The 22432-nt window shown below is 31.5% G+C and overlaps 1 protein-coding gene and 1 long non-coding RNA gene across 6 annotated transcripts in view; one reads left to right on the top strand and one right to left on the bottom strand.

The window, feature by feature from the left end:
- The window catches only part of LOC138182726 (uncharacterized), a 52298-nt gene that overhangs the window by 8793 nt on the left and 21073 nt on the right, over positions 1-22432 (top strand). The window lies entirely within an intron of this gene.
- The window catches only part of LOC138182724 (probable G-protein coupled receptor No18), a 112009-nt gene that overhangs the window by 69283 nt on the left and 20294 nt on the right, over positions 1-22432 (bottom strand). The window contains exon 1 of one of the 5 annotated variants that reach the window (XM_069118853.1): positions 3141-3663. The exons of 3 other annotated variants lie outside the window; for them this stretch is intronic. The gene's annotated coding sequence lies outside the window, so the exon portion shown is untranslated. Of the gene's footprint in view, positions 1-3140; positions 3664-22432 lie in introns of those variants that run through there. One more of the 5 variants, XM_069118848.1, reaches the window with a different exon arrangement.

The following is a 22432-nucleotide window of genomic DNA, read 5'->3' as shown; positions in this document are numbered from 1 at the left end:
CGCTCTAGTTTTTTTTCCTCATTTTTATTGCTAATTACGAACGAGCTGTTTCAGGATTTGGGTCATCCACTCAACTTCTGCTTGTTAGGGCAGAGAGGAAGATGCACCATCGGATTCTGCCAGAATTCATCCATTTCCTTCTACTATTTTGCATTTCTCCGTCACATGTACACTGCACTGTATTAAATTAAAATTATTTGCATATTTTATATTTAGAAACTGCCATGTGTCTTAAGATTGACGAAATTGTTTACCGAATATCAACGTAGCATTAGACAAAATGAATATTCAACAGATTGTTCGTCTTCGAGCGATAGCACGAATATTTGATTTTCTTTAGGATATCTTTTCGTCGCATTCGACTAAATATGGCAATAAAGATATTGCCTGCATGGTAATGAAATATTATATATAGTCTTATAGCAATAAAACGAGAACTTTTAAATCATGTGATATCGTAATCGTCCCTTGGCAAATTCGAACACGGTACCGATCGAAACAAATTCAAGATAGCCTAAAAGAATTAGAAAAAAAAAAGACATTTTACGAAAGGATTAAAGATTCTGACGCAATACCTCATGATTAAATAGACAATATTTCACGAAATTCAATTGAATCTACCTTCGATACCAGCTTCATCTTTCTAACATCCTCCAAAATATCTCTCGCGTGACTCTATCCTGTCCATTATGTTGAAATTGTTACAAATTCTTTCAAATGGCCAACAACCTCTCGCTGAAACCCTTTTCATCGAGAAGATTATTTGGCCCCATAAAAAGCAACCCGGGATTGTGAGGGTTAAGCCGCGTTTTCAAGGGCTGAATTCAGCAGCCACGGTGGCACAGGTGCTCGTTACCGAGACGCGAACGCACCTTCCGGTTTTATTCCAAGGGATTCCGTGGGTGGGCAATTCAACTTTACGACCACCTGGTGCGAACTTCAAGAATATGCGATATAGCCGTACCTACCACCTACTTTTCGATTAAATGCCTGAAAGAACGACCTTTTCAGTCTTTACGGGACCAATAACATCGCAACGCATGAATATTAGAAGGTCCTGATTATTCCAACACAAGTAAAATCATCGAAGTTCAGCGAATAAGATTACTTTCTGCAAAATATTTCATGTACAATATAGTTTCAGTAAGTCGTTCGAAGAAGTTTACGTCTTCAACAATGTTGGTCCAATTTTGGATTGGAATTTTTGTTAACTTTATGATTGGGAATTTTCTACAAGTTTTACCTTCACGTTCTTTTTCTTCTACTATATTTCAATTCATAAAACGTCATACTTTTATTGAAAAATGTAATCGAATTGGTTAGTGCTATAATCTTCAATGTGTTATGCAACATCGATCAATCTATTCGTGTTGCAAGTTCTTCGTGTTGATAAATGACTGTTCAAATATTTTTATGCCTTTTGCAATGTACATGGTCGTAATAAATAAATATCTTTTTCCAATTTGTTTCAAACCGATAGAATTATGATACTAATGTCGTATTGCTACACTACTTATATTATACTTTAAATATTTTTATATAACATTAAAAGTATGTTAATGAAATTTTCCATGAAAGTGTTGCAATATTTTCATGATACTTCAATTATATTGCTTTCGCCTACTATAGTTAAGACGTCGCGTTGTTTCGATTTCGACGACATTAGAATACTGTATAAATACTACTACTAAATTTAAATTGAATCATGTGCTTGCACTTACACGGTCTCCTTATAATAGAACGTTTGAAGAACAGAGTGTTCGAATAGTAAGGTACACATTCTGATAATAGGTGTTCAGATAGGAGAGGTTATACAATATTCCTATTTTAAAAGATATTACCACGATAAATTTGAATTGAAGTGTTCACATATTCAAGGTCCAAAAAACCGCTTGCATAGGAAGATATACTATTATGAAATTTCTAAACTCGAAGTTTGGTAAATTCATCCAGTTCATGCGATTAGAATATCACATTATGCTCTGGTTCTATGCAACTTTTGAACGTAATTTAATACGCTATTACAGTCTGTAAATTATATCAATTAGTAGTTGCAGAGTGCTACCCGTGAGCTGATCATTATCCAGTTAATGATCAATAATGTAAAGATTAATCGGCAGATACATTTATTAACCCCATTCATCAAAAATGCGTAATTAACGAAATACATTAGATTATATAAATCATTTAGTAATCAAACAATGGAGACATTTACAATACATTTGATTATATATCAAAGTTCCATGTAAATAAAAGTTCTCGACGTTGTTATACAAATTGGAATAAAATTTAAAGATCTTGTAATTGTACTAAGAAATTACAAATGAAAAAACCAACGACGATTTTACTTCTTATCGTAATAAAATTAACAAGCAACTTCGAAATTCAGATTCGTTGTTTAAAACCATTGCATTACTATCGTTTAAATATCATAAAAAAAACTTATGCTTATTATAAACTATACATAGTAAGATACACAATATTTTTTTATACCTTTTTTCATTGAATTTCATAATAGTTGTATTTCGTAAATCAGATATTTGTATACTTTCAACTTGTTTTATTTCATCTTTGCAAGCTTCATTTCCTTTCTTCGTAAACTGATATTTTCAATCGAAACCATACCTTTCTCAGCAAGCACAACGATTTCATCTCACAACTTCGATCAATTCTGTACTTTATGTTCACTTGCTACTAGCGGAATAGACACAAGACTAGTCGTAAACCCAATGTCAAGCGGTAGCAACTTTCAAATATCGACACTTCTTGAAACGGAACAACTTACTGACGTGTACAGCACCTTACAGGGTTTATGGTCATCATTTCAGGAACATACATTCTCTAATATATCTAATAGAAAAAGATTTGGAAGCATGTACCTAATTTTTAAAAAAGGACATACAATAACCAATAATCTATCAGTATTTTTTAAAAAAGCTTTTTTAATTTTAAAAAAGCATAAAGAAATCTTGGTATAAGTGCACAAATCTCATGAGGAAGAATTTTGAGTTTTATGCAACTTAATTGAATTATATTCGGAAAATTCGATAATTTAAATAACGTGTGACATGATTAGTTCCGGCAATCGAAATTCTACTTCTAAATGGTAGTATATTTACATTTTTCGCGTAAAACATTACCTTTCATCGTGAAATGTTCCTCGTTCACTTTTGTACAACTTTTCCACAACAGGTTCATAAAAATTCTCAAGATTACGTTCGGTTTCTGTCTCGTCCACGTGTGTATCTACGTACATTGTTCGTCTCCATGTGTTTATGTTTGTTTCACAGAACGAAAATGAAAAAGTACGAAAGCGTATACGATAAAGATTTCACACATAGTATTGTCACAGGTGTTTCCGATGCGGTTTAGCGAATGGTTGAATTATTGACCGACTGAATAGAAACGAAAGAGATTCGCTTGGTATACTTGCCGAAGTTCTAAAGTGACTGGATGCCTGTTTCAAGAGAGCACGTAACAGACATTATCGTTTGCCAAATCCTCACAAGTCACGTATTCTCTACGACCAGTTGATAACGTAGCAGACAAAATTCTAACGGGAATTCGATTTCAATGACGCTTTGTACCACATTCGTATTCACGCAGTACAAATCTATGAACGCTGCTGTATTTCGCGTATTTTGTCGAGGCTGTACATTGTAGACGTAAATGTGCGTTACCAGATGTCGACTATCTATCGACAGATTTAAGAGATTATTTTTAGGACGTTTGAAGTGTAGCAGTAATGAAATCAGGTAAACGTATGATATCTTTCGATCGTATAAATGAAAATATAAATCTATCTTTATTCGTGTTACGTATTTGGATATGTATCCTAAATAGATCTTGTCATTTTTTATTTAGAGCTCAGTTTATAAATATTTCTCAAATATCAGTTGCATATGTAATATATTATCTTGTATAGATAAAAATAATTTATGTTATAAAAGTTTCTATACGATTGATTTATATTTATACGATTTATAGTTTTATCTAAAAATTGAATATTTTCCAGTACGCGTTATATTCGAACCATTTCGCTCATAAACTTGTTGATCATTCGATCATTGCTTATTTTTATTTCAAATCGTCTGTAAGAAATTTGTCTACATTTTCAATTAATTTCGGTTACTGTAATAATGATACGTAATTTCACCATTGCGTAGCAAATTTTATTCACAAAGATGGCCTTTAGAGATAGTATCGTTGCAATTTTGTTATACTCTCTGTTTTAAGTTGTATCATTAGGTAATAGTACCACAAGGGCACGTAACTTATATTATCATTTGCTAAATAGACAGAAGTCACGTATTTTCTGGTTATATAATGAGAATAGATAATGCAGCAGGAAAGTCAGAAATATAACGACCATTTTAATTCTTATCATTTTTATAACAATGCCTAAAGGACATTAATCCTTTGGATTTTTGCGCGTTATACATATAGTAATTGTAGGAGTTAAAAAATATATAGTGATCTAAATATTTTTGAGAATTATTAACAAAAAATATACAAACGATTTTATCTTGAGTTCTGTGAATCATAAGAATAATATAAATTTCGCGGATTTTATTTTTACATAAAGTTTAGGATTAAAAAATATTGTTTTATCGAATAAATGAATTTTTGTATTTTGTATTTGGAATTGTAACTACTGTTGAATATTACCTATATATCGACAAATGGCATAGCTAAAAAGTTCTCTATATCTTTTATTGCCAAACTTTTAATGTTGTAAAATCAGCAAACAACCATTATGGTTATGCTATGAAATAACAATAACTGTTAAAAGTTAGTTTAAGTTTCTGAATGAGCTAACTGCTATTGACACCAAGAGTATAATTCTCTAATAATACTTAATCTCAAACAGTATCTTAGAACATTTACTACAGCAATAATCTTATCTTTTAAATGAGATACCTGATGTACATCTGAATTAGACTTTATATTAAATAAAATATTGAAATTGGGTACACTAAAAATTAGGTACGCTAATAATTAACTATTCTTTTAGTTTTGATATATACAATATACAAATACGCATATGTATATAATCAATCTTAAGGCGAATAAGTTAGGTGATTCTTCTGGAAAAGAAGATCCAAAAAATGCCTACTCATAACGTAGCCTAAAAATATGTACAATGTATAGCTGGTTTTTTTTTGTGTACACTATTAGTTTGCTAATTATTGAAAATTCCAAAATTTATGGCAATATAATATTCACTTTTTAATATTTATTTGTTTATCGAAGAATATCTATCTTTTGTAAAAATATATGTTTATAAAATATTTGTGAAAATCTGTTATTTGCATCTGCCTGTACATATTTGACCTTCTAAGAAAGTTCCTTCCAATATGCTAAAGCAGTTTCTCAAGATATCAGACCGACTCTTAACTTAGCACTCTTCTTTGTCTGTTACGAGTTAAAGCTGAATCGCAACATTCTTACGAGTTTAGAATCCTTGGCATTCTATGAACAAAAGGAAAATGCTAAATCGAATTCAGCGTTAAATGTATTTTATGTATCTTTTACTATTATACTATTGATGAACATTGAAAATAATGACGAAGTATTAAGATTCTATTGGCCCAATAGATTATAGTGTATCATACTTAAATTATAATCATTATTTCATTAGAATAATGAAATCCAGTAAAATAGTCAGTATAAAATAATTAAAATAATTCTGATAATTTTGTTTATTTTCTCAAACAGTTGCGGTGCAACAGTTGCGTAGTTGAATATGATAATTTTCAAGCAAATTTTATTTTATCTGTTCCATGGAAAACAGATTGATTTTATTGAATGAAAATTATAAAAAAATATATGTTATTCTATATATAATATCGATACTATTCTAAATATGTATACCATTCTGTAATCATAATGTTTAAAATGATACTTTCCATTAAATTAAATTCAGATATTATTTGAGAATCACTTGCTCGATAATTGAACAGAAAAATATTAGCTTGTTATTAGAGACACGTATATTTCTCGAAATAGAGACAATAAAACGGCGTTGTTATCAAGATCACTGCCGAGGCAATTTAATTTTTATTAAAAAAAATCCATAGTTAACGTTTTGAATAAATAGCTCGATAATTAAATCAAGTATAGCATTACTTTCTGATAACGCGTATTATTTACTGACCTTTTGTTGTCGCTGATAGTACGACAGATTTACTAGATTTCAAAAGCAATTCAATATTCATATTAATGTATCGTATCAAAACACAGTTTGATAGATTGACGATTATATATTTATAAAATAAATGGACAGATATGAAATATAGATTGACCAAAATATTGAATCTTTTTTAATCTTATACAATTTTACTATATAATAGCTTCTATAATTTTCTTGTTATTTATTAGTATTAATATAAAAAAATACAATTTTTCGCAGCCGTCTTTATAACAAAAACAGTTTAAGCACTATATGTAAATTTAGTGGCAACTGATACTCTCTAGAGTAACAGGGCTTACGTATCTCGATTAATAGCAGCAAGTAGTATAGGTAAATAACTATGCGGACGTGAATACCAGTTTCGAGTTTAAGTAACACGGACTATAATATTGATTAAAGTACTTTTCATTTCTATGTAATACTTGCGATAGAAGTAAGTTATATGCTTCGAATGAAATTATCTCTCGTTTATATAAATATACAATAATTGTTTAGTTTCAACTATTTTAAGTGACTATATCTTCGACAGATACGATTATTCGAATAGATCATTTACAGTCACATACAGATGAATGCAAATTTTGTGACGTGAAAAGAAGTCAGGCGACTATTTTAAAAATGTACTAAAAGATTCCCATGAATATGAAATATAGTTGAAACATGCTGTGCGAACCGCGATAACGTTATGGAAGTTGCATCTATATACACATAAACGACTGATCTCTGCCAACCAATAGAAATAAATAAATATATATATACACATGCATATTGCACGATTTCGGTGCAAATATTCAGCGACGTTATCTAAATAGACTGATATAGGTTTCGTATCATTCCTCGTTTCCTGAACGAAATTTTTTATTTCAAAAGTAAATACCCGATATCTTCCACGTGATTGTATTTCAATGCAATACACCTTTAATATCGGATTGATCGAAATTTGTTTTTAATTTTCTCCTATTTATAATTATTCCTTTGATCTTCACTTTGCCCTGTACGATATTCACCTAATAATAAACACGGAGAATCATTAATGTCTGATTTTGATTTAAAAGAAATTTTGTTTAATATTAACATATTTTTAAATATCTTCAAAATAAAACATCAGAATATTTTTATACTATATTTCATAAAATCTCAAAATTTCAAAATAATAGCTTAGCACTTACGCAATGATAATAAAATCAATTAATACTTAGATTAATATTAAAATAATATCAGGATACTGAACGTCGGAAAACAGTGAAAAAATGCTTTAGAAATCGCTATCTCACGTACGAACAGTGTATCAAAACAGATATTTTTCAAAACTTTAACATCATCTACGCTGTCTCGAGATTAGTTCAATCGTGTTCCAAGATTTATTGCAAACCTAAGATCGTAAACATCGTGACTGCAGCTGGAGGATCCGGGTTGAGTATAATTTACGATTGAACTAGTGGAACAAAATGACATAAAGCTTCAAAGTCGTTTTAGGAATGATGATCTTACATTACGGTAATGAGTGTGTCTCGAAGACTGCTACACCTCTAAAAATAGGCAATATGAAAATAAAATGAAAAGAATAAAATAAAATAAATGGGATAAAATAAAAATACAAATAAAAATAAAAATAGTTTTACGTTATATATTTAAAAAAAAAAGATAACATGTCTTTGCAGTTTGAGAACTTGATATATAAGTAAATACGAATAGACGAGACAAATAGATATGGATAGAAGACAAATTTTCGTGCTATTGGTATGAAATATTTGTCGAGTGTTTTAGGATATTAAATGTTATTGGAAAAGTAATATACTACTCTAAAAGCACGTGACGGCAAGGCTAAAAAGATGGAATTTTAAGAAACTAGAATATTGGGAAGCTAGAAAACCACACTGTTGAAAAATAGTAGTAAAAGGAAAGAATTGGAGTGCCAAAATAAGCATATCGACGGAACAAAGAAAGACAAAAACTAGAAATCGGGAAACTAAAAAATTGGAATATCGATGAAGTAGAAGTCTACAGGATAGTAAAAAGAGCAGAAAATTAGAAAACTAAGAACTCAAGAATCGGGACAGCAAGGTTCAATTAGCTAAATAATTAGCTACCATCGCTTCGTATATTTTAAACAAATTTGAATATTATCTTCTCACTTATAATTTAAAAAGAAATGATTCTTTAATTCGATATATAAAATTACTCTGGATTTATATAGTGTGTCATAACGTTATTAACCAAACAATAAGCTACTATCTAAATTTTAATTTTTGGAGCAGAAATTGACTGATATAAAATTAATATAAAAATAAAAAGATCTTTAATCAATATAAGTGTCAATTAAGCATTTGATTGAAACGGAATAACATTCTCAAGATCAAAGGCAAGAGAAGCTGTATAATTCCTTCGTTTCGTAAAGAAATTGTGTTGTCAAGAAAATTGCAGGACAAACGTACTGAAAACACAGAAAAACCGTGTTCGTAGTTTCTTTCCAAACGACCAAAAAGGTAGAGTGGGATTCGCGCGTCAATCAAACAGACTTGTAGCACTATCGTGTCTCGCAATCGTATGGAATTGCGAACGTTTCGATCTATTCCGGAAATTCAAAGGGTGCGTTAAAATTTCCGACATCTCAAAATCTCATTGCACATGCTATTTGCCTTTTTCGAAAACGATCTGCGAGTACACATATATGTGTTTGGTGAATCTAAAAGTCATCGGTCAAATATGCTTTAAAAAGATGGAACACTAAAATAATTTTTTTAAATAAAACCAAATGATATGGAAATGTAGAAATATTCAATAAAGTATACAACAAAGGACTAAAAGTAGAAAACATATAATAAAAGATACATATAAAAGTATGCTTTAATTGGAAAAATTTAATTCATAACAAGATACAAAACAACGTATTAATTGTAATTTAATTTCGTGTAGATTATAATTTCGTAGTTGTTATTAAAATATTTCGTGCATAAATTCGAGAAAACTTGTCTCTTAAAAAACAATTACCAATGTAGAAATATTTCGCCGAGGCAGCGAACTTAAGAGTATGACTTCGTCTTGCACTTCTTTTATAAAACTTTTCCTAGTCTCATAATTTATATGTTTTGTAATAGCTGAAAATTTTCCCGGTAAAACGCATATAATTTGCTAATTAGTTCTCATATTCGTTACTTGGTTTAACGTTAACGTTATGCATCGAATTAATTTGTCCGTAATTTCTGTAATATTTTTGCAGCTTATGTGACTACTTAAATCTCTCCCTACTTCTGAAGCGTTTTGAATAAAAGATGAATGTCAAGTGACTCGTGTTACAGTAATTATATCTAACTTGTTCTAAAGTTATAAAATATGCGCGGTGCAAAGGATATAACTAAAATTGCCTACAGCGAACATATGAAAGCACGTAAGTTTGAATACAAAAGCATTTCCACATTTGGTACTATCTACGTTCGAAAAAAGTTAGTTCTACTTAATATCAAGAGCTGTTAATTGCAAGCTTATATATTTTTTTTATTAATTACTACTTTTCTATTACTTTCGATGTTATTGTTATAATATCACTATATGATGTAATCATTAAAAAAATTAATAAAATTAGACAAGTGAAATTAAATATTTTATCGTTGTTCAAAATCAGGTGAAAAATAGGAAAGTTATTGTTTGCAGTGATCACAAATAACATTGCAATGTTATCGTAGAACGATATTATCAAAACGAAAATTCACGTGCAGTGAAATTTCACTCATGATACCCTTTGAGGATTAAAATAGAATCATGTGTGTTTCTGTTAACACCAATAAAAATATACCGCCTTTCCATAATTTGCAACAGCGCCTACATTTAAGTATGAAATAAAAATGTCCAAGGAGTGCAGGCAATCGTATTGAAAGCGTTGCATAGCTTCTAACGAAAACGCTGGCGAATCATTGGGAAAAACATTAAGAAGTACTCAGACATACCGCTAGGAATATTTCTGCCGTTTCATCATCATCCTATCGATTCACGAAAGGATCAACTTTCGAATTCTCCTTGACCCAAACTGCAGAACCAACAAATATCGTAAAAATTTTCTGCCAAAATTTGTTACTTCTCCAGTAAACACCTCTACGTCTTGTACGTTGCCGCATGGCTTGCTAGTCTCGTTCGACTTCTTCCCCGTTTGCAAATAAAGAAAAGTTTGATCGGCATCCTTGAAATATTTCACCTACAGTTCGAATCCGATATTAATATCATCGTATTTGACCAGCTGCTCTCTTTTTTTAGTTTCTTTGGTGTTTATCTTCACTTTGGTAAAGCTCGGTAACTGTCTCGTCGAGAGAGAAGGAAATAAATTATACGTAGTAAATGTAAAATGGTAATATTGTATTGTATCGTACGTTACAAGTTACTAAACTGCTATATTATATCATATTATCGGTTTCGTTATTAATAATAAATAATACAGTAGTAGTAGTAGATAGCAATTTGGATTGTATGTAACTTAATTTTAAGAAATGGCTGATCGTTAACAAATTTTATCGTATGTGCTAAAAGTATGTATATCTACGCTTAATGCGTACGAGAACGAACGTAGTAGTAGGGACGTAGTAGTAAAATGGAGCGCTTTAAAACGCGCTCTGTCGTGACATTTCACGAGACAAAGCTGAATCAAATTTGAGCTGTCCTGGTCAAAATCGTTTCCCGGTTGATATTTTCACACGTCTGTTCCTTTGTACCGACATGATGCAATTTTGTGCAACATAGACCACAAACTTTTCTTGACAGTGTCAGTAGAATTTGGCCACCTGATACTGCCTAGTACTCCTTTTATCGAAACTCGGATACTAATTTCGAATTAAGTGAACAAAATTGAAAACCTATCTATCTTCTTCCACAATTTTTCTTTCTCCGAACAAATTGGAATTTTTCTTTCAAATAATGTCGATGCAACACAACTAAACTAAATTAAAATACTAGTATATGTATACGAATATGATACTGACATCTTATCAAAGATATAGTCAATACGGGAATATAGAAGACGTCTCGTTTATGTTAGTTTCGCGTCTATGAAATATTGTGCCATGGCAGCGTTAGCTGAAAATAACCGAACATTGTGATTTATGACTTTTTCGCTCAAGATCATCTTTTTGCGTTTTCTGGAGCATCAATAGCTTTCTAAGTGGGACTACCTATATACATTCTTTTATATGTCAATCGATGGGTTTTTTATAGAGAATAAAAATCGATGCGTTTTCTCTTTCATAGAGAAAAAATTGACTCATAGAAATATATAGCTTATAAATATATAGTCTCACCAAAAAACAATATAGATAGCTATACGGCACTGTAACGTGTGAAAAAATTTCAATCCAGATTTAATAAATATTCAAGCACATAACTATTACTTTGCACGTATATGAAGAGAAAGAATTTAATATTTCTCTAAAGAATTGGAAAGCCGGAATAAAATTATTAATTGGAATACGATTATGTTTTAATTGAATCGTAAACTTGCTTAATGTTGGAGAATTACAAGAGAGTGTAGCGGAAGTAATTTCTTCTAGCTATCGTTCCTATTTTTACCGAGACATGAATTTAACAGGATAGGTCTTACAAGATAATATCGTCACTTTCTCAGGCAAAATTATACTTGGATTGTAGCCAAATTAAACTTGGCGGGTCTCCATGAGCCCTAGAAATGATAACGGTCTATCTATGTCTATCTAGGAAAAAATATTCATGCTTAGTCGATAGTCTGTTACAGATTGATGGAAAAAAAGGATAGACTATACTCTTCAGTTCGTTCATGGATGCTCCACAGATGATCTGAAGTATAGAGATATCGCTACCATTATCACGATTAAATTTAGGGTGGTTATTAATATTTATATACTTTATACAATTTTCATAATGTTGTTTGGTTATATAAATAATATTCTTAAAATTACACGGTAAAATTTTAAAATTCAGATTAATTCCATTCAGTTATTTTGTTGCGTTGTAAAATATTGATAATTTACACGCGATTAACGTTTCTAGTGAATCATTCAGACGATGATTTTCTTGCTTAATCGTTCTTCCAGGTGAATTCACTTTCAATGATTTTTGAACGGTACTTAGCTGTTACTTCACAAACCGAGATTTTTCGTGTCCAAGCAAATTGATAAATGTCGTAGATTTTTCGCATACAAGCAGGTAAGGGACCCTTAGCTCTCTCCCTGAAAAAGATTTGAAGGATAGGCAACTTGAAGCATCTGAATTTAGAAGGTTTGAAGGTGATATACGAATTTTTTCATATTTTTTCGCAGATTCTTATCTATTGAAGAACGTGTCGAACGTAGACGATCTTCGATTATGGTTCGTGGTAACTGCAAAAACGTTTACGAAGTAAGGATTAATTGCCTTAATAATAACACAGATATTTAATTAATACGTTTACGTTATTAGATTATATTGTCAACGACGAGAGTTTTCTCGATTATCGTTAAACGTCATAGAACTCTTTGCGCTGCTTAAGAAGAATAGACACAGCTGGGAACAAAATCAAGAAGTTAATTGTGAAGTTAAATAGAGTTTCGAGCGGTATATTACAAAGACAACAATCGAAATATTCTACAGGAAATAATCCTGCTTTTAACAGAACAAATGCGAATTCAGAATGTTGTTAGCACAGTAAGAGAATATTGTACATCATTTCTATTGCATATTGTTAGTGCTACAAAGGCTTTACAATATGCATTGTTTCGTACATAAATTGCTGCAACTCTATAAATACGTTACTAAGGTTCTATTACACGTGTTTTAATATCGTTCTTCTCGCAATTTCAATATAATTTAATCTATTCGATATAACACATTTTTTAAGTGGCTTCAAACATACTCGTATGTTGCTAATTCAATTTATTATTCGCATAAACTTCTGTAGTCTGGCAATTACTAAATTGGATCAGAAATTCGGTTGGAAATTCGAAGTAAGATTAATGGACCCACTCTGTTTCAATTGTAACTTTAATATTGCTAATTAGAGAATTTTGAAGATTGCCCTGGAAAGTGGCGCTGGAATTATATCGCAATTGACTCGTAGTTAATCTAAAAGATGTGGAAAGATTATATTACTTTTTTTCAATAACTTATAACTGTCCGATATGAAAGAAATGAAATTGGTGCGCCATATTTTTAGGCATCTAAAATCACGTAACTTCGACTATTATTTCAAGCGATAAAATAAACTCTGTTATATAGAAATAGTTATCGATTACTGAAACATTTATTGCTTATAAATTTCCCCTAATTACTCCCTGACTAACCCCTAATTACTTTAAAACGTATATGCGTTTGCTTTCGATTTTGTTTTACGATAACATGTGGCAAAAGATCAATAAATCGTTTGCATGGAACGTTTTCAAAAATTATTCTTAGAAAGCGCAGTATATAAGAAAAATAGATACATATTTCGTTTATAGTTGTTTTCAATTTGCTGCCATCTTCTCATTTTCCTAATAGGCTACATAAACGCACAGTGTAATCTGCTATAATATACCGGAATATATTTTCAAAGTAAAGTAATAACACACTTATTTCATCGAAAGCTAATCAAATCCCGCGAGAAAAGTTGCTGAATGCAATTTAAAGTTTAAGTGTAAGACGGGAACGTAAAAGTGCAAACGCGTTGTCTAGTGCCTCGACTTCTTATGAAAGTTCTTAGGGTGTTCTGTAAATTATGAACTGCATACATCTGGATTCGACATCGCCAGCATTCTTTATGTTCTTTCATTCGCAAGCGCTTCGTAAGTTTCTGTGCGGACAAAAGTCATTTTGATTTCACTCGCACGAAAGTTTTCTATCGAATTTCAAGATACACTGAATTCAAAAAGAATGTGATGTTTACCTCTTGTCTTCGGTACGAAACGTCAGAATACTATCGTTAGAAATGTAGGAAAACAGAAGAATGTAAAATATTGTTGAAAAATTTCTATATTTCTCGAAATATTTAGATGAAATTCTCACAGTGAACAACAGCTTAACAACTTTAATATGTTCGCTGCGTAACATCTCATAGATCCGAGTTTGCGTGTAGTTTCGCTATGTACATGCGATAACCGACATACCTGTGGACGTAAATTAAAAAATAAATTTTCAGCCAAAAAGATAAGTTTAGAAAAACTGTTTTTATAATAATTCGTTAAAAAATACATACGTTTTGAATATCTTACGATATAATATTTATAGATTTTGTATAAAAATCAATTTTTAGGATACAGTTAGGTAACAGCAGGCTGATAATTAAAATCTGACTAGCAGTGAATGGATTAAAAATCGTATACAGGGTGCAGCCGAATAACATGCACAAATACGCATGAGATGATTCCTTATAAAAAAATAAGAACAAAATATGGAATAAAATTTTTTCATTTAATAAGACTTAGTTTAGGAGAAAATCGAGTATGAAACAATTTTATTCTACGTTTTTTACACATCTTTACACGTGGAACAATCTACTGTCGACTGTTTAATATTTCCCAGTCCGGAATTAGCTATGTTCAAGTATACTTGATAAATTTTCAAACTCGATTTTCTCGAGAACTAAACCTTAAACGAAACAATTTTATTCTATATTTTATTTTTATTTTTTTATAAGGAATTACCTCGTGCCTGCCTGTACATGTTATTCGATCGCACCCTGTATATTTCGAAATAAATACTTATCAACAGAAATGTATGAATTTGAAGTTCGTAACGTCTACAAGATTGAGAAAAGCTTGGTTAAACGAAGTTAAGAAAAAGCTTAGGAAAAATCAAATTTTCTTAAAGAGAATGAAAGAAGATTATGCCTGCACGATTAATAGTTTCAAAGATAAAACTTGATTTATGTTATCAAGACGCGCCAGCGAATATTAGTAACTTGCGTCGATCACTATCTCTAATCATTAATCATCTATTACTGATAAGCTACAGATTATCAGTTTTGTGTGATATTTTCTATTTTACTCTTTTAACCTGCACAGTTTTGTTCAATTGTGACGATCTCTATCTCTATATATAGTTGTCCTGAGGATGTAGGTGTTCCCCAGGAGCTTTCTTTTCTTCAAAAATTAAATGTTTTATGCAAAATCAAAAATCTATGTTATTCTCAAAACTAATGGCGAAGCGGATATCTCACGTCGTGGATTACCGAAAATTTGCATCGTGCAAGGCTTGAAAAATTCAAAACGTTAGGCATTTCGATAACGCAGCACCACTTAGTGCGGTCTGTATAATTCACGAGTTATTTGGTATACAATTTAGGTGGAATACCCTACATAAATAAAATAAGACATCTTATGCATCGAATTATACTTAATTTTACATGTAAAGGTGGTTCTACTTGTTAATCTATCTTGCCAACTCGAATCAATACTTATAAATATGTATGGAATGATTGCATTTCATTGGACTCCATTATTTCACAATTCTTTATCGGGAATTCATGAAATTTGACAAATTGATATTTCTCTGTTTCGGTTTAATGAAATTATTTCAACGAAACTAATTTGATTAAATTTTATTGTTATTATCTATGCCATCAACGAGACAAAAATGCTGTAAGGCTAACAATACTAACAATATTAATGATATTCTTTCAGACGATACCAACCATGAAAAAACGTTAAATAACTGTCAGATAGCACAGTATTTCTCTACCGCCACGGACTTTCTTTCGAAAAACAAAAGCAACGCGTTTAACTCCGTGCAAACCGGAACAATATGACGAATCATTGAAGATACATGGAAGGCATAGATTGTGACAATTTATTTCGAAATGGCCACGCTCAACCGAGACCATTCGATGATCATTCATGCCAGAATCAGCTCTCGTCCCGCATAGTCCAAGACATTTGACATTTGTCGGAAATGGAACAAAATCAAAGTAAGAAACCGCCGGGATCGCGCGCTCCGTCAAATAAAAGGACAGACTCCGAAAACCGAGTCGTGGAGTAATATTTCACAGACTCGACAGCGGAGTTTCGCCACTGCCTGAAGGGTGCTCTAGCCGTTTAATTATTTCTTGCCGGACTATTTCGCGGAACAGTTCTCGCCGTGGCAACAGAAGTGCTATTGTCCTTAAGATTTTAAGTCTTTAACTCGATGGTCCAAACGATTTCAATGATTTAAAGAGGTTTAAACGATTCACTGTTAGAGAAGGATCAACCTTTTGCCATACGAGGTTTATATTAGCTTCGCATTCGCTTACGCTTACGTAACTGAATATTCACTGCTTTCACGTTGTGTCTGGTAAAAGATGTATTAATGGGTATATCAACACTTTAACGAGCAATTTAACCCTTGGCGACAGTTTGTTTTGTAATACTCATGACGACAGAATTATTAGCCAAACTACGGTAATGATAAATACAGTAGTTGCAGAAAATATCGCCACATCGTTGCATTTATCGTAACATTTATATACTGATTAATTAGGTCCAATATTAAATTTCGTATTATTTTCGTATCACTGTCATAATTTCATGCTACGAAGATGGGATACAGAACTTGATAAGAAAACGCAACAATGAAAATAATGGTAAACGCTGATACCTTCTGTAACCATTGTAAGTAGAAATGAAAACGAAATTTTTCACAAGCCTTTCGTTTTCTATGATGTAAATTTGATGTCCCCATAAGAAAGTAATTATTAATTCATCGTTAATTCGAACATTTTGATGTTATTTTTCAATAATATCATCACAAATCGACCAGTGTCTAGATACTGGTAAACGTTAAAATACCTCGAACTAAATAATTCTTTTGTTAATTCACTGAATAATTCGTTTGATTTTTGCATTTTATGTACATTCTACCGTGAAACTGATTTGAATAACAGCAATTCGTCTACGTTAATTTTATACACTTATGAATTAGTAATTTACCATTTATATGCTTGTATTAATATAATAATATAATACAGTTTTATCATATTTATTTTATATATTAATATAATTCTGTTTGTCTTATAAATCAAGTTCTAATTCCCACGTCGAAAAGAATTTTTGCCAAAGGAACGGGCCACTTTTCAGGATAATTAGTCTTTATTATATTTGGACCTTAATTCGCACTTTGACTGTGACTCGGTATAGTAAACTAAAAATTTAAACAAAGAGCAGATAAATAAATCATATTACTTAAATTCACTTGCACAAAAGAGAAAGTAGGAAACGATAACAATAATACGATGATAATAGTGTGAGAAAGTTGCTGCATGCAAACATGTGCCAAGAATTGGTCTAGATTGTATTTCAACGTAGAATTATGATTCCTCCGTTTCCGCATGATTAAGGGAATTATTTTCACGCGTTACTCCATTCCTTTGTATTCAAGATTTCTAGAAGCTACACGCTTCATCTGTAACTCATATATTTTCAAAATTGGTCTCCTGAATAAGCCATACTTTGCAAAATAATACTGTAGATATCAGAACGATTTATGCAGTATGTTTGGAAGTACAGATTCATTTAGATATCGTAGAATTTGGCAATTGTGAATAACGAAAGTAATATATTTTGTCGAATAAATATGTCTTCAATCTCGTTTTATTTTTCAACAGCAACGGTTTAAATATGTAAATTTTAAGTGCAAATTGCCACGCACCGACGGCCGTGCACGCGTCGTTTCAGTTTCCACATATAAATTCCACATTATGCGTTATAAAAATTGCGCTGTTTTATTTCAGCGCACCTATATATCTGTGGCTTAACAGTAATTAATACTGTTAGTTATTATTATTAAGCTGCAAATTTGTGTACATTTATGGGAACTTTAGAGTTGCAAAAATGTATAAAATGTATCTTTATAAAATGCAAAAGTGTATAGTATATCTAAGATAACATGTACAGCAACGATAAACATGTACCAGAATTACAAAATACACAAAGTATCTAAAATATTTTTTAGAACATTTGGCGAATGAAATGAAGTTCTTTTTAAACTTCGTCTCTTTTTCTCAAACTCCATTTAGTTTGCAGTGCACTGTTTATAATTCTGGATGTCTGAATACGGAATAAAGTATACTAAAAAGTGATGTTGCAATCAAGTTTAGAAATTAAACATAAATGGGATAAGCAGGAACGCGATTTTACTAGAAAGGATGAACTGTAATCTCTGAGAGAGTGAAAACAAATTGGAAGGAAGATGTTCTAGAATTCTAACATCTTGCAATTTGTTAAATGAAAGGATAACGCTAGAAACAGAGTCATCAAGTACTCGGTATAACGTGCATCGGCAAAATGTACTCATTCCTTTTGTTTATTAACGCATACACAAAAAAGAAACTGCGTTCGAAATCAAAGTGTATGTTGAGAAAACACGCAAAGTAAAGAAGACATGAAAAAAATAGCAAACAGAAGGAAAGAAATGATTCGTGCGTCGACTGTACCGAGTGAACTGTTTCAAAATAATAACAATCACTACAACAGCATAGCAGTCTGGGAATGAAATGGGTTACTGGAATATTTGTGGAAAAAATAACAGTTCCATTTGAATAATATTTTCCTATCTTAGTTATTAGATTCTAGTCGAATCTTTTTCGTAAAAAGCGAAAGATGCGATTTATCGTGTTCTCCTTCTGGAATCTTCGATATTAAACCGTTAAAACTTCGATAAATAGCTACCTCGTAATTTTAAACAATGAACGATAACGAACGATGTCTTGGTTTATGTAAATCGTACTAACAACGTTTATTCACATTTATGTGTAATATTGGAAAGCTGTCAATCACATTAAAAGTTAAAGGAGCTTCGGTAAAGTAAATTTTTAATTAGCTTCACTTTTATCGAAGAAAGATTGAATTTTAATTCCTTTTCAAATAGAGAAAATTTCACCGAGTTTTATTCAATTTCTTGATAATTGAATTTTAAATCCTTGAATAAATAACGTTCGCCAAAATCACGTGACAAATAGTAAATATTTGAGTATAATATTTCGCGCTTTTCCCTCCGGCGAATGTATTTTTCATATTATGTTAATTCTAGTTCTCACCGCGTTGATTCGGATTTTTACCAAATTTTCTGCCTGCGCCTTTACATTTAACCGTTTCTAATAACTATTTTCAATTCAAATATTTTTCCATCTTATGACATTTCATATTAGACACTGCATTCTGTTTGCGCTTGTGCCGAAGAAAAACGCTGCTCCGATAGAATGATGAAGAAAATTCTAATTTTAACTAGCAGGTTCTGTCACGTCAGCGGAACCTCCGATTGATTTTCCTTACTCGATTTTTCGTATTCAAGACGATTGGAGGTAAAAGAGAAGTAAGAAAATGCATAGACTTCGCAAGTATTTGATCGAAAAGCTGCAAGAAATAACGAAGACTACCCTGATAATTCAATTTATTTTACGTAATTCACGAATAACATTTCGACTTTATTTAACTTGAAATAGTACTATTGATATAGATATATCGATATATTCATATTGGCATTTTATAAAAGTACCAACATTTACCATTCTTTTATAGTTTATTTTAGCAATTCGTTTGCAATTTCCAAGTAACGTCTCTATGTTAGTAATGATAATTAACCGTTTCCAATTCGCTAGAAAAATTCAACACGTGTCATCAAATTACAAAGCAGCACGTAAAACTTGTTAGTTAATCGATATTTCGTCTTAACAAGAACTGGAAGCCTTCTATTTTCCCAACAAGGTCAAGTATCTATATTATCCGATCTGCTGCATATTCATGACAATATATTAATTAAGTAGTGCAATGATTTCGTAAATTCTATACTAACCACGTTCTTAGACTGTGCCTGCCAAACGATAGGTTGTTCCAATTTAAATCCTTCAGTTCCCTAATGCAAGCAGCAACGAGATGACAAGCAGAAAGTAGAATAAACAGAAGTTTATATTAAATCCGAGCCACTGAATCCGTAATATTATTGTCACTTTTCGCTAATTTCCGCTTCGTTTCCCTTCGTCCTTAGATATAATCTCGAATAATCTAAAAGTATATTACCCAGAGGCGTATAGTTACCGCAAAGACGAGAGAAGCGAGACAAAAGGAGATAAATCGATTCATCCCTCAATTCCAAGCCGTATTACGGTTTCCTTTGTACGTAGCAACTTAAAGCAACTGCTAACACCTACCGGATTGACAGCCCGCCATTTATTTACTTACCATAGCCAACAATGCAACCTGCAAACTTATCCAACGCGACCCATCAACTTTGCTTTATGATGTTCGCTTTCATTCGAATATCATAAACTGTGTGGTGTATTTTCGCTTTTTTCGTTTGCTCACTTTTCACTCGATCGTATTTTTCTGACATTAAAAGGCATCTTGAGTTTGAACGAAACACCAGAAGATTTTTATCAATAAAATATGATTTCTCGTTTCAATAGATGAATATCTCCTTAAAATACTACGAATTCTTTTTGTTTGCTACAAGTTAAGCCGAGAGTACCACATCGACGTGCTATCAAGTTCGATTTTTTCTATAAATGAAACTTCAAGTAAAAGTATCTTATACTATATTTTCAACCTATTTTCACGTATAAAATAACTTGCTGTCGATTGTCCACTTCCGTCCAATTGGAAATTAGACAAGCTCACGCTGTGCGTGACAAATTTTCAAACGGTATTTTCAATTGGAAAAATGTTATTTTATACTTTCGACTTATTTTTCCACGTACGACCATTCGCTTGTTGATTATACGATGATTATTGTATATATTGGACACTCTACTCTTTATTTATGCCTCGTACTGGGTAAGTGGATCGTTATTCGCATGTATCTAGTTAAATTATTTCTTTGGAGTATCTCTTTCTTGTCTTCTATATTACAATGGCATACATAATGACGATAATGGTTATTAGACGTATGCGGCAAGTACACTTAGTATTATCGTACTGGGATACATAATGTGAAAGCCTATTATACAAGCATAGTGTTTGATATGATTAAAGTACAAAAATTAACGAATAGAATTACAATTTTATCGAAAAGTTTTAGTAATCGCTGTATGGTCTTGTTCTTTTCTGTAATCCTATATAAAAAAATGTTAAAAGAGTATAATGTATCCTGCTCCAGCATATTATACATAGCATCAAAATCCATTCATGTAAAACAAAAGTGTTTGAGCAACGAAATTTTGAATAACGGGACCAGAGGTAAAAGGCCCGAAATATTAAAAAATGCAAAAAGTTACTACTGAATTTCGTGATAAATTGAAGAAGATTTATTAAAACACATCTTACTCGTTCCATTTTCTTGCATCAGTCTGTTGTGAGTATCAGAATATTCTTGCTTTTTGATGAATCTAACAGTTAACCCATCTGCGTCGTATGTCTACTTCCTTCGGTAATGAAATATTGCACCTTTACTAGTTTCAAACTCCCTAATTATTTTGCATTTAGTTTCCAAATAGTTGACGTAGTTTAATTTCGTTGTGGTGATACGCGTGTAAATAGTTCCACCGATAAATTTGCACGCAAGGAAAAGATTAACACAACATTTCAATAATTCAGTGTTCCATTAGCCAGTTGGAATGTTAACATAGCGAAAGTTCGAACGAGTGTGGCATTTAATTAACCGTCGATTACGACTTTCGCTATCCCGATTATGAATTAGAAACTTTAATGCGAACACTGGCAAAATGTTAATGGCGAATATTGAACGTCGTCTTTAAAGAATAATCGTAATCGCCGAAAAATTCGAACCGCCTATTATGACTCGACAAAGTGAAACAGATAACAACTACTTGAACGAAAACTTCGTCGCGAAGGTTTAGGACAAACTGTTAAAAGTGAAGATGGCTTGAAACAAAATAACGGAAGAAATATTAATATAAGTGTAGAAAGGAAATTCAATATTCAGCTTATCTTCAGCCCATTTAGTGGAATCAATTACCGGCAGTATTGTAAGAGTGTGATAAAAGCAGTAAAAAATTTTATGTCCGCTAAGCGTTTATAAAAAATACGAGTTAAGCTAAGTATGACTTAATGGCAAGATTAGTAGGTTGAACCCTTTAATCTTTCAAGAAGCAGGTATCCGTGAGAAACCATTGAAAATTTTATTTATTTGCGGGATTTTAATAAAGTGTAGATACAAGTAATTACATTGATAAAATAAGAAAGTAAAAAGTTTCGCAATTTAATGAATTTTTGCAAACGATTAGGAAATTTAAGTCGATTTCCTTGATTTATTGCCGGAAAAGAAAGTTGCAATTTCTTAATCGCCAGTGGAACAGGTATTGAAGAAAAAGCTTTCGCAACAAGCTTTGAACCGAACTTCCAG

The sequence above is a fragment of the Bombus flavifrons genome, chromosome 8 (genome assembly GCF_040668555.2).
Source record: "Bombus flavifrons isolate JBK064 chromosome 8, iyBomFlav1_principal, whole genome shotgun sequence".
NCBI lineage: Eukaryota > Metazoa > Arthropoda > Insecta > Hymenoptera > Apidae > Bombus > Bombus flavifrons.
Note: the sequence above shows the minus strand (reverse complement) of the source record. Positions and strands in the feature narration are given on the sequence as shown.